The 14,253-nt window shown below is 35.7% G+C and overlaps 1 pseudogene; it reads left to right on the forward strand.

The window, feature by feature from the left end:
• Positions 1–522: 522 nt before the first annotated feature.
• LOC107503933 lies at positions 523–13,096 on the forward strand (annotated as a pseudogene).
• Positions 13,097–14,253: the final 1,157 nt, after the last annotated feature.

Genomic DNA, 14,253 nt, shown 5'->3' on the forward strand with positions numbered 1-14,253 from the left:
CTTATACATAGTAGGCATTCAATAAATGCTTGTTAAATGAGTGATTCTATTAAGGAATCAATATTAGGTTGCCAGGAAATAAGAATTTCAACTGGAAGAAATTTGAAGATTATTTTAATCAAATTTGCATGCTTAATATATTATATTGAAAAGAGTAGAGACTTGTTTATTGTCACTCAGCTAATTAGTGACAGATTTGCAAACAGAAATCAAACCTTAACTCTCAATTTACCTAGAAGACATATGAGATTATAATTAAAATCAGAATAGTAAAAATGTATAGTAACTATAACATATCAACTATTAGTAGACTCAATCAAATAAAAGCTATTGATAATAAAAGTAAAACCTTGTGTTTCTATAAAGTTTTATGGGAGTGAAAAGAGTTCTGAAGAAAGTGTATAGAAATCTTACTTTTAGTTCAGATTTTGTGGCATAGGCCTACATGATTCTCAAAGAGGTAAAATAAAGGACTTATGAATAATTCAATCTAATTTCCCCCCCCAAAATATATTACACACTATGAGGAGAAAGAAAGATGGCTGTAGTCAGGTTCCAAACACCATCAGCAACTTCCAAGTGGAAGTAACTCAGCACTTCTCTCCCTTATGAAACCATGTGCACAGTATGCACTCACGGGCTTCTGAAAGTGTACCACTACTGTTTAACCTGTTTATATAAAGACACCGGTGCCCTGCAAGTCTGGCTGTACTCTTGGTGAAATAGAGCTATGTAGCAGTTGCCTACGGTTCCCCACATTTCCTTTCAACTATCCAAGCCTCGTACTGTCTACCTTGGTTCCTTGAATCTGCAGCAACACTCATACCCACTATATCTCATGCACTGAGTTAACAACCCAGGACACAGAGAGAAATAAAATGCAAGTTCTAATGTAAGAGGTTCATTATAGTAGGGGTAAGGGCATAGACTATTGAGCCAAACTGTGTGTTCTACTCTTAGTTCTGTCATTTACTAACTGCATGACTTCGAACACTTGTTTAATTTCTCAGTTTCCTCCTCTGTAAAATAGAATAATAACAAATAATAATAAATTAATTAGATTAAATAATAACGATTAATTAATTATAATTTAATTAATAAAATATAAAGTGGAAATAATAACTTATTTATAGTTATTAAAACTAAGCTATGAATATAGCACTTAGAAAGATACTTGTCACTGGTCTATAAATGTTAGTCATTATTATTCACCACAAGGAATTTATAATCTAATATGAAAAATTTTATATATATATATATATATACATATATATACACACACACATATACACACACACACACATACATATTAAGATAACTGTGTGTGTGAGTGTATACTACTATATAACTATAATTGCCACAAGCTAACATCATGTTCAGTTATTAAAGTAAAGCATTAAACTCTAACATAAGAGTTTTAGGAATCACTTTATTTCAGCAACAAAAAAGGTAGGAATTAATGTATTATTTTCCTTTAAAAGGCATGATGATTTCAAAAGGAGGTAAAGAGAAAAGCCATAAAAATTAGCATAATGAGTTATAAAAAGTGACTGTTGGATTTAGAATTTAATGGTCTAAAGAAAACTTTTAGTCTTTTGAGAAATACATTTCCATGGAAAGGAGATACAAATTATAAAAAGGTTGTAGAGAGAGAGTAGGTAAGAAAATACACACAGGAAATATAGCCCACATTTTTAAAAGTATTTATTGACTCACTTTCTAGTTAATTCATCAAATATGAGGGCCAACTACACACAATATCCCAGCACAGTGGCGTATATCTACTTATGGTGTCCATTCCTCCTATAACTTAGCAAGTAGAAGAGGGGCCTTGGTAGATGGAATTATAAATATGAAGGATCTGAGACATCTAGCATTAATGCAAATAAAAAGAAAAGACCAAGCCTTAATGTAGGCTCTAAGTGTAAATTATCATAACAGTATGGGGTGCCAGGGTCAGTTAACTTCAAGAGGTGAAAGAAGTATATTAGAAAAAGGAAGAAATTTGGTGTTGTTAAATATGAGTTCTCACAAAACATGGTTGAAGGAAAGGAAAGGAAAAGGAAGAAGGGACTGCTTTTAATTTAAGAGAGTGGAGTGCTGTCAAAGATAATAACAAGTGGTAGGAGGAAGTTATGAGAGCAGGAATGAAAAGAAGCACACGAACAATCAGGACCTACTGAGTTTACTGTGATAGAACAAGTAGGTGGTTTTTAGTAATAGAATTATTCTCACGGAATCCCTAAAATTTGCCTCAGTTCTTTGATTCTGTGATTTCCTCAAAAGAAGAAAAGTAATTGCACGTATCAAAATGTACGACATGTATTTCAATGTGTGTAATGAGCAGTACTTTATCCTTAAGGTATAGCCTTAGTGACCCATTTAGATTTATAAGTTTCTGGTTTCTGTAATTAACACAGCTACTTAACCTCTATTATCAAACCTAGAAAGAGCCTCAGGAGACTTCTAATTATCAAAGCTGCTGGAAATTGTTGGGAGTTGTGACAAGTATATGCCACTATTTTCCAAGACTGATTTCATCATTTGAGCCCTAGGAAGTAAATTTAGTTTTCAAGTAAAGAGACAATCAAAACCTAAAAAATACGTTCTGAAAGCACATGCAGACACTATGAGAATAGATCTTCTTGTTTGTAATTGTGATGCTGCGTAGCTTACGGGATCCTCATGCTGGAAAAGCTGTTCAATACTTGCCTAATACCCAGTCAGGTTGGTCTTATTACAATTAAACACCATAATTTTACACTTGCTATTACTACAGCTATAATAAGGAGCAGAGCACATTAATCTCATGTCACAGGCCATATGTTCTTATGATTGTACAAAAGGAACTTCTGCAAAAGCTAAAAAGATCCTTACATGCTGTCAGGCACTAAAGTTATTGATAAGGGCTGTAAACAACACCGACAAAGAAATTGGAGACTTTGTTCTCAAAAGTCACACACACACACTATTGGCACAAATGCATATGCATAACAAGCCTGCTCATTAGACTATACATACAAAAAAAATCAGAGAATACTTTATCGAATTATAAGGAAGACAGCCCCCTATCTTTTCTCTTCTCAGATAATGAAGTATAGAGATAATGAAGTAGCATGTGTAACAGTAGTAGGTTCTACAGAAGACTATGCTTCCACTGCAGCTACTATTTATCTATACCAAAGTATTAGAAAGAGCTGTAGAAAAGGTGAACAATGAACAGAAACATCAGAATATCAGAAAGGGGAGAACTGTGAGAGAGCAATCTGTTGCTAAACATTTTCTTCTGTAGTAGGGTTGCCAGCAATCCTAGTCGATGAGAACACTTGCCAATTCTGGGCAAGCTGAAGATGGCTTGGCCCACAAAGTGATGCTCTACTGGGGAAAAAGGAAAGAAACACTTTTGGCAGTCATATAGTACTAGTATAATTTGGAAATGTCATGAACCCTAACATGCATTAAGATATTTTTCCATGGTACATTTATTATCTTTCAGGGAAGATGAAGTAACTCGTCAGGCTTTCAGTAAAAATCCTAGACAGGATACATCAGAGCAAAGAAAATTCAAAGGTAAACAAAGTCTCAATACACCTGAAATCCAGCCCTGATCAAACTCAGCTCCAAACTAGATTGAAGTTATAAACTCCTCACCCAATATGCTTAATAAAAGAAATCCAAGCTTTTCAGGTAAAAGATGATGTCATTTGGAGCTTCAACACAACGTCTCTTTGAACACAAAGCCCATCATATAACTGAACAGTAGTAAGCACGCAAAGAGGTGGAAATATGATTGATAATAAAGACAAAACAAAACAACCTTTGTGTAGTACTCTCCCAGACAATGTAGGATTGACTTTGAAAGCAGTAGAAAATGGCAGAAATAACAAGTATGACTTCCAAGATAAACTCATAGAGGACTTTTAGTTTTATCTTACTGCCTCTTACATCATTCACTCTGGAGGGAAGCCAACTGCCATGTCATGAGGATTCCCAAGCAGCCCTCTGAGAGTCCATGTAAAGCCTGCTACAAGCAGCCAGCAAGAGACTAAAGAATCCTACTAATTGCTATGTGAGATAGCCATCTTGGAAATGGATCCTCCAGTTCCAGTGAAAGCTTTAGATAAATGTAGTCATGACTGATATCTTGACTGCAACCTCATGAAAGTTACCAAGTTAGACCATTTTGGTAATGAATGCCTGAATTTCTGACCACTACTATTGTGTGAGATTGTAAAAGTTTATTAGTGTTTTAAGCAACTAAATAATTTATTATGTAGCAATAGATAACCAAATAGATTTTGGTATTTTGAAGTGGAGTTCCTCCATGACAAAAACAAAAATTAAGACAGTGGCTTTGGAAAAAGGAGAGTGCCCAGGAAGTGGGAAGATGCTGGAAAGACTTTGAAGAGAGTATTAGTGATGTTTACAGAATTTTAATGAGATAGTAGAAACCTGATAGGCTTTTCGGAAACTTCTAATAGGGGTCTATAATCTGACTTTCTACAAATGATACTACACACTTCAGAAAACCTGGATGAAGGGCCTTCAGAATGCTATATTGCTGTGAAGGATCAACCCCAGCTTCTTAGTATTCACAGAAATACCAATGAACTTAACCATTCTTCTATGCACATAAAACTACTGGTCATCCCTGGGAGAAAATATTTTCAAATCATATATTTTATAAGGAATTAACATCCAAAACACATAAAGAACTCATACAACTTATTCCAAGTATTTCCTACCACAACGGATTCCCTACCAGAACTATGCAGTAGCATTTAAATCATTGCTTTGCCTAAAACAGTTTTTTTTTCCAATGGAGAAGGAGAGGGAGGGGTGATTTTACCCTCAGGACACATTTGATCTTGTCTGAGACATTTTGGGTTATTATAACTGAAAAGGCGGTGGCATCTAGTGAGCAGAGGGCAGAAATGTTGCTAAACATTCTACAGTAGACAAGGCAGCCCCCTACAACAAAGAATTATCCGGCCTGAAATGTCAAGTGTGCCAAAGTTAAAAATTCCAGGCCTAGAAAAATCTATAGTTATCCATTTAGAATTACACTTTACTCACTAATTTTTTTCATGGGGTATCTTTGTAACATTTTACAGATATTTGTCAGCAAAGACCTCATATAAGGATATATAAGAGCAGCCAGAGGTGAACAAAGCCACAGGAGACTGGGAGGCAGATTAAGAGTGTGAAACAAAGGAGTTGTGTTATGCAGAAAGAGGGGGAGGGGAAATTTTATAGCTGGGTCTTGGCCCTTTAAAGCCTTTGAAGCCTGGAGCAGTGCTGCCTGAGTGATCAACATATTCCATGTAGGGGAGCCCAAAGATTAGGGTAGAGAGCAGGGCAGAGATTGAGTGTGGAGGGGTGATGGTTGTGGCTTAGCAACTGCCATTGCCAAGTGGGAGGCTGAGTAACAAAGCCTGGCCACACCATTCCCACCAACCCAGAGCATGCCTCCCCCCATATCCTCTCAGAGCTAACAACACCAAGACACTGAGCCCAAAGAGAATTTGCACAACCAGTACTGAAACATATACTAAAGCCAGTACCAGAAACAGGCACAGTGATAATTGAAGCAAGACAGCTGAAACCTGGGGTATAGCACTAAGGGAAAGGAAACAGTCACCCACACAGCAGACATCTCCCAATCAGCTCCATTCCAACTCAGTCAGGATGAATCAGAGGGAAGCAGCAGAACCTTGCATCTGACTGTCAGAGCAGTAAAGAGACTTCAGGACCTCTTCAGAGACTTAAACCCCCATTGCCCATTGCACCTTTTCACAAGGGTGGAACCCTGGGACCAAGGGACCTGACTTCAGAGGAAACACACAGCTCACCAGAGAGGGAGGAGCATCTTTAGCTTCAAAACAGAGATCCAAGAGGCTTAGGTACCATTTACTGGAAACCAAAAGAAAAACCCCTTCTTATCAACTTCTAAAAGAGAGATCACTATATAATAAATTTCCTCTTAAAAAAAAATTATTAAAAAGTTCTCCCATTAATGTCCAGGCAGAGAAACACAATGTACACAAAATACTTTGAACAACCAAGGTGGAAAGACAGCTCAGAAAGAAAGTGAAAAATTTCCATAAAATAAGCTCTAAGACATAGAAATAAGAGATTTAAATAACAGAAAATTCAGGATTGAACTTCTGGAAAAAAACTTAATGAGATGCAAGGAAATTTTGACTGACAATTCCAAGAAATTAGAAACAATATAAATGAACAAAACAAATACTTTACCAAGGAGATTGAATCCCCGAAAAGGAACAAAATGGAACTTCTGGAAATGAAGAACATATTAAAAGAAATAAAAAAATGAAATAGCAATGTTAGGAAATAGAGGTGACCAGATGGGGGAAAGCATTCATGATATCAAAGACAGAAATCTAGAAACAATGCAAGAGGAAGAAGAGAGAGACTTGAGAATGAAAATCAATGAAAGATCTGTACAAGAACTATCTGACACCATCAGAAAAAGCAACATGAGAATAATGGGTATACCCGAAGGAAAAGAGAAGGAGAGGGAACAGAGAGCCTATTTAAACAAATAGTCTATGAGAATTTCCCAAACGTATGGAAAGAACTAGATCTTTGAATCAGAAGCAAACAGAACACCTAATTATCTCAACCCAAAAGGCCTTCTCCAAGATACATTATATTAAAATTGTTAAAAATTAATGACAGAAAAAGAATTCTCAAGATATTCAAGGAGAAGAAGGCAATAACTTATAAAGGAAAATCCATTAGACTATCATCAGACTTCTCAGTACAAACTTTATAATCAAGGAAGGGACAGTCCCAAATTTTCAAACTATTGAAAAAAAGAAATTACTGCCAAGAATAATATATTCAGCAGAGCTCTCCTTTGGATAAGAAGGAGAAATAAAGCCCTTTTTAGACATACAAAAGCTGAGGGAATTCTCCACCATAAGTCCTGAATTACAGAAAATACTGAAGGAGGTCATTCTACCTGAAACAAAAGGACAAAAAAATATAACTATGAATAAGATGACTAACAAGAAGACAGAAGCAGGAAAATGCAACCCTTATTAAGAACAGGGTAGTTAAGCTTAAATATTACATAATGGTTAAAAGCAAAAAAAAGGAAATCTAAAAAGAGAAGATAACAGCTACAGCAACTTTGAAATGAATGTTCAGCATATATAGAGATAATCTGAGACAACAAAAATAGAAGAGGGGAGGAGTAATGATCCAAATCCTCAGAGGGGAATGGAGATAAGGTGCACATAGAGGAAAATGGACTACTGTATACATACAACTTTTCATTACATAAACATAATGGTAACCACACACCAAAACTCCAGAACTGAGACACATACATGAAACATAAAACATAAGGGGGACAGAGGGACTATAAAACATCATCAAATTAAAATAACAAATAGAAACACAAGAACAAAGAAACAATGGAAACTCTGAGCTACAAAAAACATTTTATTTCAATAGTCACCCTTTATGTAAATGGACTGAACTCACCAATAGAAAGATATAGAGTAGCAAAGCCCAAACATATGCTATCTTCAAGAGGTATATCTCAGCTACAAGGACAAATATAGACTCCAAGAAAACGGGTGGAAAATGATACTCCAAGCAAATGGCATCCAGAGAAAACCAGGTATAGCATACTTTTATCTGACAAAAGAGACTTCAAGATAAAAGGAAACAAGAGACAATGTTGGGCACTTCATAATGATAAAGCAAGCCACACATCAAGAAAACCTAACACTTTTTAATATTTATGCTCCCAACCAGAGAGCACCAAAATATATAGAGCAACTACTGATAGAACTAAAGGGAGAAACTGAGAAAAACACAATTATAGTAGGGGACCTAAATATCCCACTGTTAGCTATAAATAGATCATCTTAACAAAAAAAAAAATCTATAAGGAACTATCATGCTTAAATGATACATTAGACTAATTGGACATAATTGACATTTACAGAGCCCTTCAACGTAAAACAGAAGCTTATACATTCTTCTCTAGTGCACTTGGAACATTCTCAAGAATAGACCATATATTGGGACACAAAACTAGCCTCGACAAATTTAAGATTAAAATCATACCAAGCATATTCTCTGACTAAAATGCTTTGAAACTGGAGATCAATTGCAAAAAGAAAGTGGGAAGAACCACAAATATGTGGAGATTAAACAAATGTTACTGGAGAAGGACTGTGTCAGAGAAAAAATAAAAGCAGAAATCAAGAGATATATAAAAACAAATGAGAATGAAAATATAGCATGTCAAAACTTTTGGGACACAGCGAAAACAGTAATGAGAGAAAAGTTCATATCATTACAGGCCTATCTCAAGAAATAAGAATAAGCCCAAACAAACAACCTAATTTTACATCTTAAAAAACTAGAAAAAGAGGAATATAAGGCCCCAAATCAGTAGAAGATAGGAAATAATCAAAATTAGAGCAGTATTAAATGAAATTGAGAGCAAAAAGATAATAGAAAAAATTAATACAACGAAGAGCTAGTTCTTTCAGAAGATTAATAAAATTGACAAATCCCTGACTAAACTAACTAAAGGGAGAAAGAACACAAATATACAATATCAGGAATGAAAGAGCAGTTACAACCAATACCACCAAAATACAAAGTATCGTACAAGAATACTATGAAAAATTATATAACACCAACTTTAATAACCTGGAGAAATTGACAATTTCTTAGAAATATACGGTCTTCCTAGACTGAATCATGAAGAACTGGCGAATCTAAACAGACCAATTGACAGTATGGGTATTGAAACAATCATTCGAAACCTCCCCAAAAGTAAAAGTCAAGGACAAGATGACTTTACCAGTGAATTCTACCAAATATTCAAAGATTTAATGTCTATTCTTCTCAAACTCTTCCAAAAAATTGAATAAGAGGCAATATTTTCTAATTCATTTTATGAGGCCAACCATTACCCTTATGCCAAAACCTGGTAAAGATAACCTCCAAAAAAGAAAACTATAGATTGTTATCTGTCATGAACACAGATACAAAAATCTTCAATAAAATAGTAGCAAACTGAATACAATACATTAAAAAGAGTATACACTATGATCAAGTGGGTTTCATCCCAGGATAATTTAACATGCACAAATTGATTAACGTGATATACCACAGAAACAAAATAATGACTAAGAATCATATATTATCTCAATAGATGCAGAAAAAGCATTTGACAAGATGCAGCATCCATTCATGATTAATACACTTAATAAAATAGGTATAGAAGGAAAGTACCTCAACATAATAAAGGCCATATATGACAAACCTTCAGCTAACATCGTACTTAATGATAAAATTCTGAAAACTTTCATCAGAAACAAGACAAGACTGTCCACTGTCACTTCTATTATTCAATGTAGTATTGGAAGTCCTAGCTAGAACAATCAGGCAAAAGAAAGAAATAAAAGGCACCCAAACAAGGAATGAAGAAGACAAATTATCACTTTTTCAGATGACATGATTTTCTATGTAGAAAACCCTACAGACTCAACTAAAAAACTATTGGAAATAATAAACAAATACAGTAAAGTTTTTGGATACAAAATCGGTAAAGTTTTTGGATACAAAATCAGGTTCAAAAACTCATAGCATTCCTATAACAATGAATTTTCAGAAAGAGAAATGAAAAAACAATTCCTTTTGCAATTGCAACAACAACAACAAAAAAGAATAAAATACCTAGGAATAAATCTAATGAAACATGTGAAGGACCTATTCACTGAATCTATAAGCCATTATGAAAAGAAATTGAAGAAGACACAAAAAATTGGAAAGATTTTCTGTGTCCTTAGATTGGAACAATCAACATAGTTAAAATGACCTTATTACCTATAGCATTATACAGATTTAATACAGTCCTCATCAAAAGCCCGTCAGCATTTTTTAAAGAAATAGGACAAAAATAATCAGATTTGTGTCAAAGTACAAAAGACCCTGAATAGCCACAGAAATTCTGAGAAAAAAGCAAGGCCAGAGGTAACACTCTGCCTGACTTCAAATTATACTACAAAGCAATAGTCAAAATAGCATGACAGACACACGGACCAGTGGAACAGAATTGAGAATACAGAAGTAAACCCATATTTATATGGGCAAATAATTTTCAACAAAAAAAGCCAAAAATATACAGGGAGAAAGGAAAGCCTCTTCAATAAATGGTGCTGGGAATACTGGAAAGCCACCTGTAAAAGAATGAAACTAGACTGTTGTCTATCATCACACACCAAAATTAACACAAAATGGATTAAGGACCTGAATAGGACACCTGAAACAATAAATTGCATAGAAGGAAACATAGGAATGAAACTCATGGACCTTGGACTTAAAGGGGATTTTTGTGAAATTGACCTCAAAGGCAAGAGAAGTAAAAGCTAAAATAAATGAATTGGACCATATAAAACTAAAAAGCTCTGCATAGCAAAAGAAACTCCCAATAAGGCAAAAAGAGAATCATTCAAATTGGAGACTTTATTTGCAAACAATGCCTTATAAAAGGGCCTAATATACAAAATATATAAAGAACTTATACAACCCAACAACAGAAAAACTAACAATCCAATTTAAAAATGGGCAGAAGATTTGAAGAGATTCTTTTCCCAAGAAGACATACAAATGGCCAACAGACATATGAGAAGATGATCAACCTCACTAGCTATTGGGGAAATGCAAATCAAAACTGCTGGAGCCAGCCGGCCCCAGGTCGAATACCACCTAAGATGGAGAGTGAGGATTGAAAAAAAAGACAGAGACAAAAGATAGATTCGGTAGAGCTCACAGTCAGTACTGCAGCAGCCCCGAGTTTATTTTGTAACGCATACTTATACCCTACTGAGTGCGTAAGAAGCAAAACACCTCTAAATAACAACCAATCACAGAAACTCTGTAACATTCTGTTTCCCACCTCCACACCAGGTGCACTTACTCCTGAGTCAGCAGACTGCACAGCTGGCCAACTTCATGAAAACATTCTCCTTAACAAACAGCCTTGTTTTCCTCAAAATGGCTCCCGACACAAAACCATAATGAGATAGCATTTCACAGCTATCATTAAGAGGACAAGTAATAACAAATGTCAGAGAGGTTGTGGGTAAAAGGGAACCCTCATATCTTTTTGGAGGAAATGCAAATTAGTATAACCACTGTAGAAAAAAGTATGGAAGTTCCTCAAAAAAATAAGAATTGAATTACCATATGATCCAGCGGTCCCTCTTCTGACTATTTACCCCAAAATCTTGAAAACATTTATTTGCAAAGATATATGTACCCCGATGTTAATAGCAGCATTATTCACAATGCCCAAGGCATGGAAGGAACTGAAGTGTCTTATGATAAATGATTGGATAAAGAAGATGTAGTACATATATGCAATGGAATATTACTCGGTCATAAGAAAAATGAAATACTACCATTGGCGACAACATGGATGGATCTTGAGATAATCATGCTAAGTGAAATCAAAATAAATCAGGCAGAAAAAGTTGAAAACCATATGATTTCACTCATATATGGGATATAAAACTAAAAGCAAAAAACAAGCATGACAAATCGACTCATGGACAGGAGACTGTGGATTACCAGTTACCAGAGGGAAGAGGGAAGGGGGAGATACTTAGGAATAAAAAGGGTCAAATATTAGGTGACGGAAGGAAATCTAACTTTGGAAGGTGAGTACACAATGCAATATATATACAATATACCGTCAAATTATATATTTGAAACTTATTTGATTTTATTAATCAATGTTATCCCAATATTTTTTAAGAAAAAAAAATCAAAAAACGAAAAAAAAAAAAAAACAAGTCTTCATCCCAAATGAACAACTAGGCAGAAATTTTTTTAAAAAAAATTCCTACTCTGAGGCCACTAAAAGAGCTGCCAAACACTAGCTACTTCTAAATAGATTTTCACACACAGTTAAATTCAGATTTAGAAATCTCTTTTCCATTGATTTACATTAGCCCTAAATTAACATAATGGCAAAACCTTTGAAATAAGTACATTAATTCTGAGTACTAATAGAGGTACATTATGATTTTAAAAAATCTTGAGAATTTTGTATTGAAATACTATCAGCAATTTTACTCATTCTGAAAAAACTTGTTTCAATAGTGTAAATTAATTTGTGCTTAAAGACACTCATATTGCCCAGTTTATCTTATGTGTTTATTGATGAATAATAAATATCTATTGCAACACTGAATGAGTCACTCAAGCCCAATAAACGTATGTAGATATGGTCTTTTACTGTTGTCACCTAAAATTAGTTTATGTTAGCTTTTTATTAGGGATATTTAGAAGTTTATGTTTCTGGGAAAGGCCTGTGGCTGTAGGGAGCAACTGGGAGGAGATCTGGAGGAGAGCTGGCCCAGAGCGGATTCTGAGGGTGCAGTAATCAGTTGGTGTTTCCGAAGCTGTTTGGGGCACATGAACATCTCCCCCCTCCCCCCACCACCCAGGAGGCCATCCAGCGGCTGTGGGGACACTGAGGAGATACTAAGTAAGAAGCAAGAATTCCTGGAGAATATCGAGCAGAAGCTGACAGCCGCCAAGCAGCACTGCACCAAAAACAAGTGCAGCCCTTCAGGCACTGAAGCGCAAGAAGTATGAGAAACAGCTGGCGCAGATGGGTGCCAAACTATCAACCAGTAAGTTCCAGCGAGAGGCCCTGGAGAGCGCCAACACCAACACCGACGTGCTCAAGAACACGGGCTATGCTGCCAAGATCATGAAAGTTGCCCACGACAACATAGACATTGATAAAGCTAATGAGTTAATGTAGGACATTGCTGACCAGCAAGAACTTGCAGAGATTTCAACAGCTATTTCAAAACCTGTAGGGTTTGCAGAAGACTTTGAGGAGGGTATGTTCATGGCAGAAATAGAAGAATTAGAACAGGAGGGACTAGACAAGAATTTACTGGAAATAAGTGGACCTGAAACAGGCCTTCTACCAAATATTCCTTCTATTGCCCTACCATCAAAAGTCACCAGGAAGAAGGAAGATGACATGAAGGATTTGGAGTCCTGGGCTGAAACCATTTAACCTGTCCAGTACATGCTGGGCCCAGACAGACTGCTGGCCTGCACAGTGGTCAGGCCTGTGTGTGTGTATGTGAGTGTGCAAGTGCATATGCTTGCGCAGGGCAGGCAGAACGTGGTACAAGCAGTTTCCACCACTCTGGAATCTCCCTCCAAAGCAGTAGGGTACATCCCTGCCACCCTGCATAGCATGGTCTGACCCAGAAGGGATGTGGAGAGTAGATTAGGTGATGCCTGCTTTTTATAATGTTGTATTTCTGTAAAATAAACTGCATTTGCAAATCCAACATTGAGCTTCCGGGCTACGTTAACTCCACTGCTCAATGGAAAGGGTCGACTGTTTGCAGTTGAAATGATCTGAAAATGTACTCTCTGTCTTTTTAAGTGAGTTGCCTAGTAGCATATTTCTTTGTAAGACTTGTATGGTGCTGGCAGAAAAATCGTTTTTTAAAAGCCATGGGGCTTTTCCTTGTCCTTAGCTGTAATAAAGCATCTGATTTTGGTTTCCTCAATAGCTAAGTTTCTGTCCATCACCTGTGTACTCGCCCCTGTGTCTCCTACTCTAGCACACTTCTCACTCCCACTCCCCTGGTCTTTTAGAGTTTGTGATACTGATTTGGAATGGTTGGTGTTCTCTTGAGAGCAAGTGAGATTCTTAGAGTCAAATTCCACCTACACATTTTTCTAACATAGCTCTAAGATCCTTGTTGCTATTTGTGATAACTGATAGATAACTCATTGGAAACATGTGCATACAGTTACATTCTGATGAAATTATGGTTTGTGCTATCAAATAGCTCAAATGCTTTTCAAAAAAAGGTTTACATTTTCTAAGTACAGATAGAATTATATGACGTGATCATTTTACTAGAGATAGCTAAGCTATACAAGTGATTTTTTATTCAGCCTCTGTATATATAAAGTATTATAAAGTTTTGTTTTGTTTTGTTCTAATGGCCAATTTTATATCTATTAAGAGAAAAAATGACAAGCAGTTTGTTGAACTTTTGAGATACAATTACGGTAAAGACATTTGGATTTAGTGAATTTAAATTACAGCAAGATAAATTTAACACACTATCTTCTAAAGCAATCTCTTACTTTGTGTGCTTACAGTTTCTAAGAAACAAGGATAATAAGGTAAGTAGAAATCTAGAAAAA

The sequence above is a fragment of the Rousettus aegyptiacus genome, unplaced genomic scaffold (genome assembly GCF_014176215.1).
Source record: "Rousettus aegyptiacus isolate mRouAeg1 unplaced genomic scaffold, mRouAeg1.p scaffold_m13_p_10, whole genome shotgun sequence".
NCBI classification, from domain to species: Eukaryota; Metazoa; Chordata; class Mammalia; order Chiroptera; family Pteropodidae; genus Rousettus; species Rousettus aegyptiacus.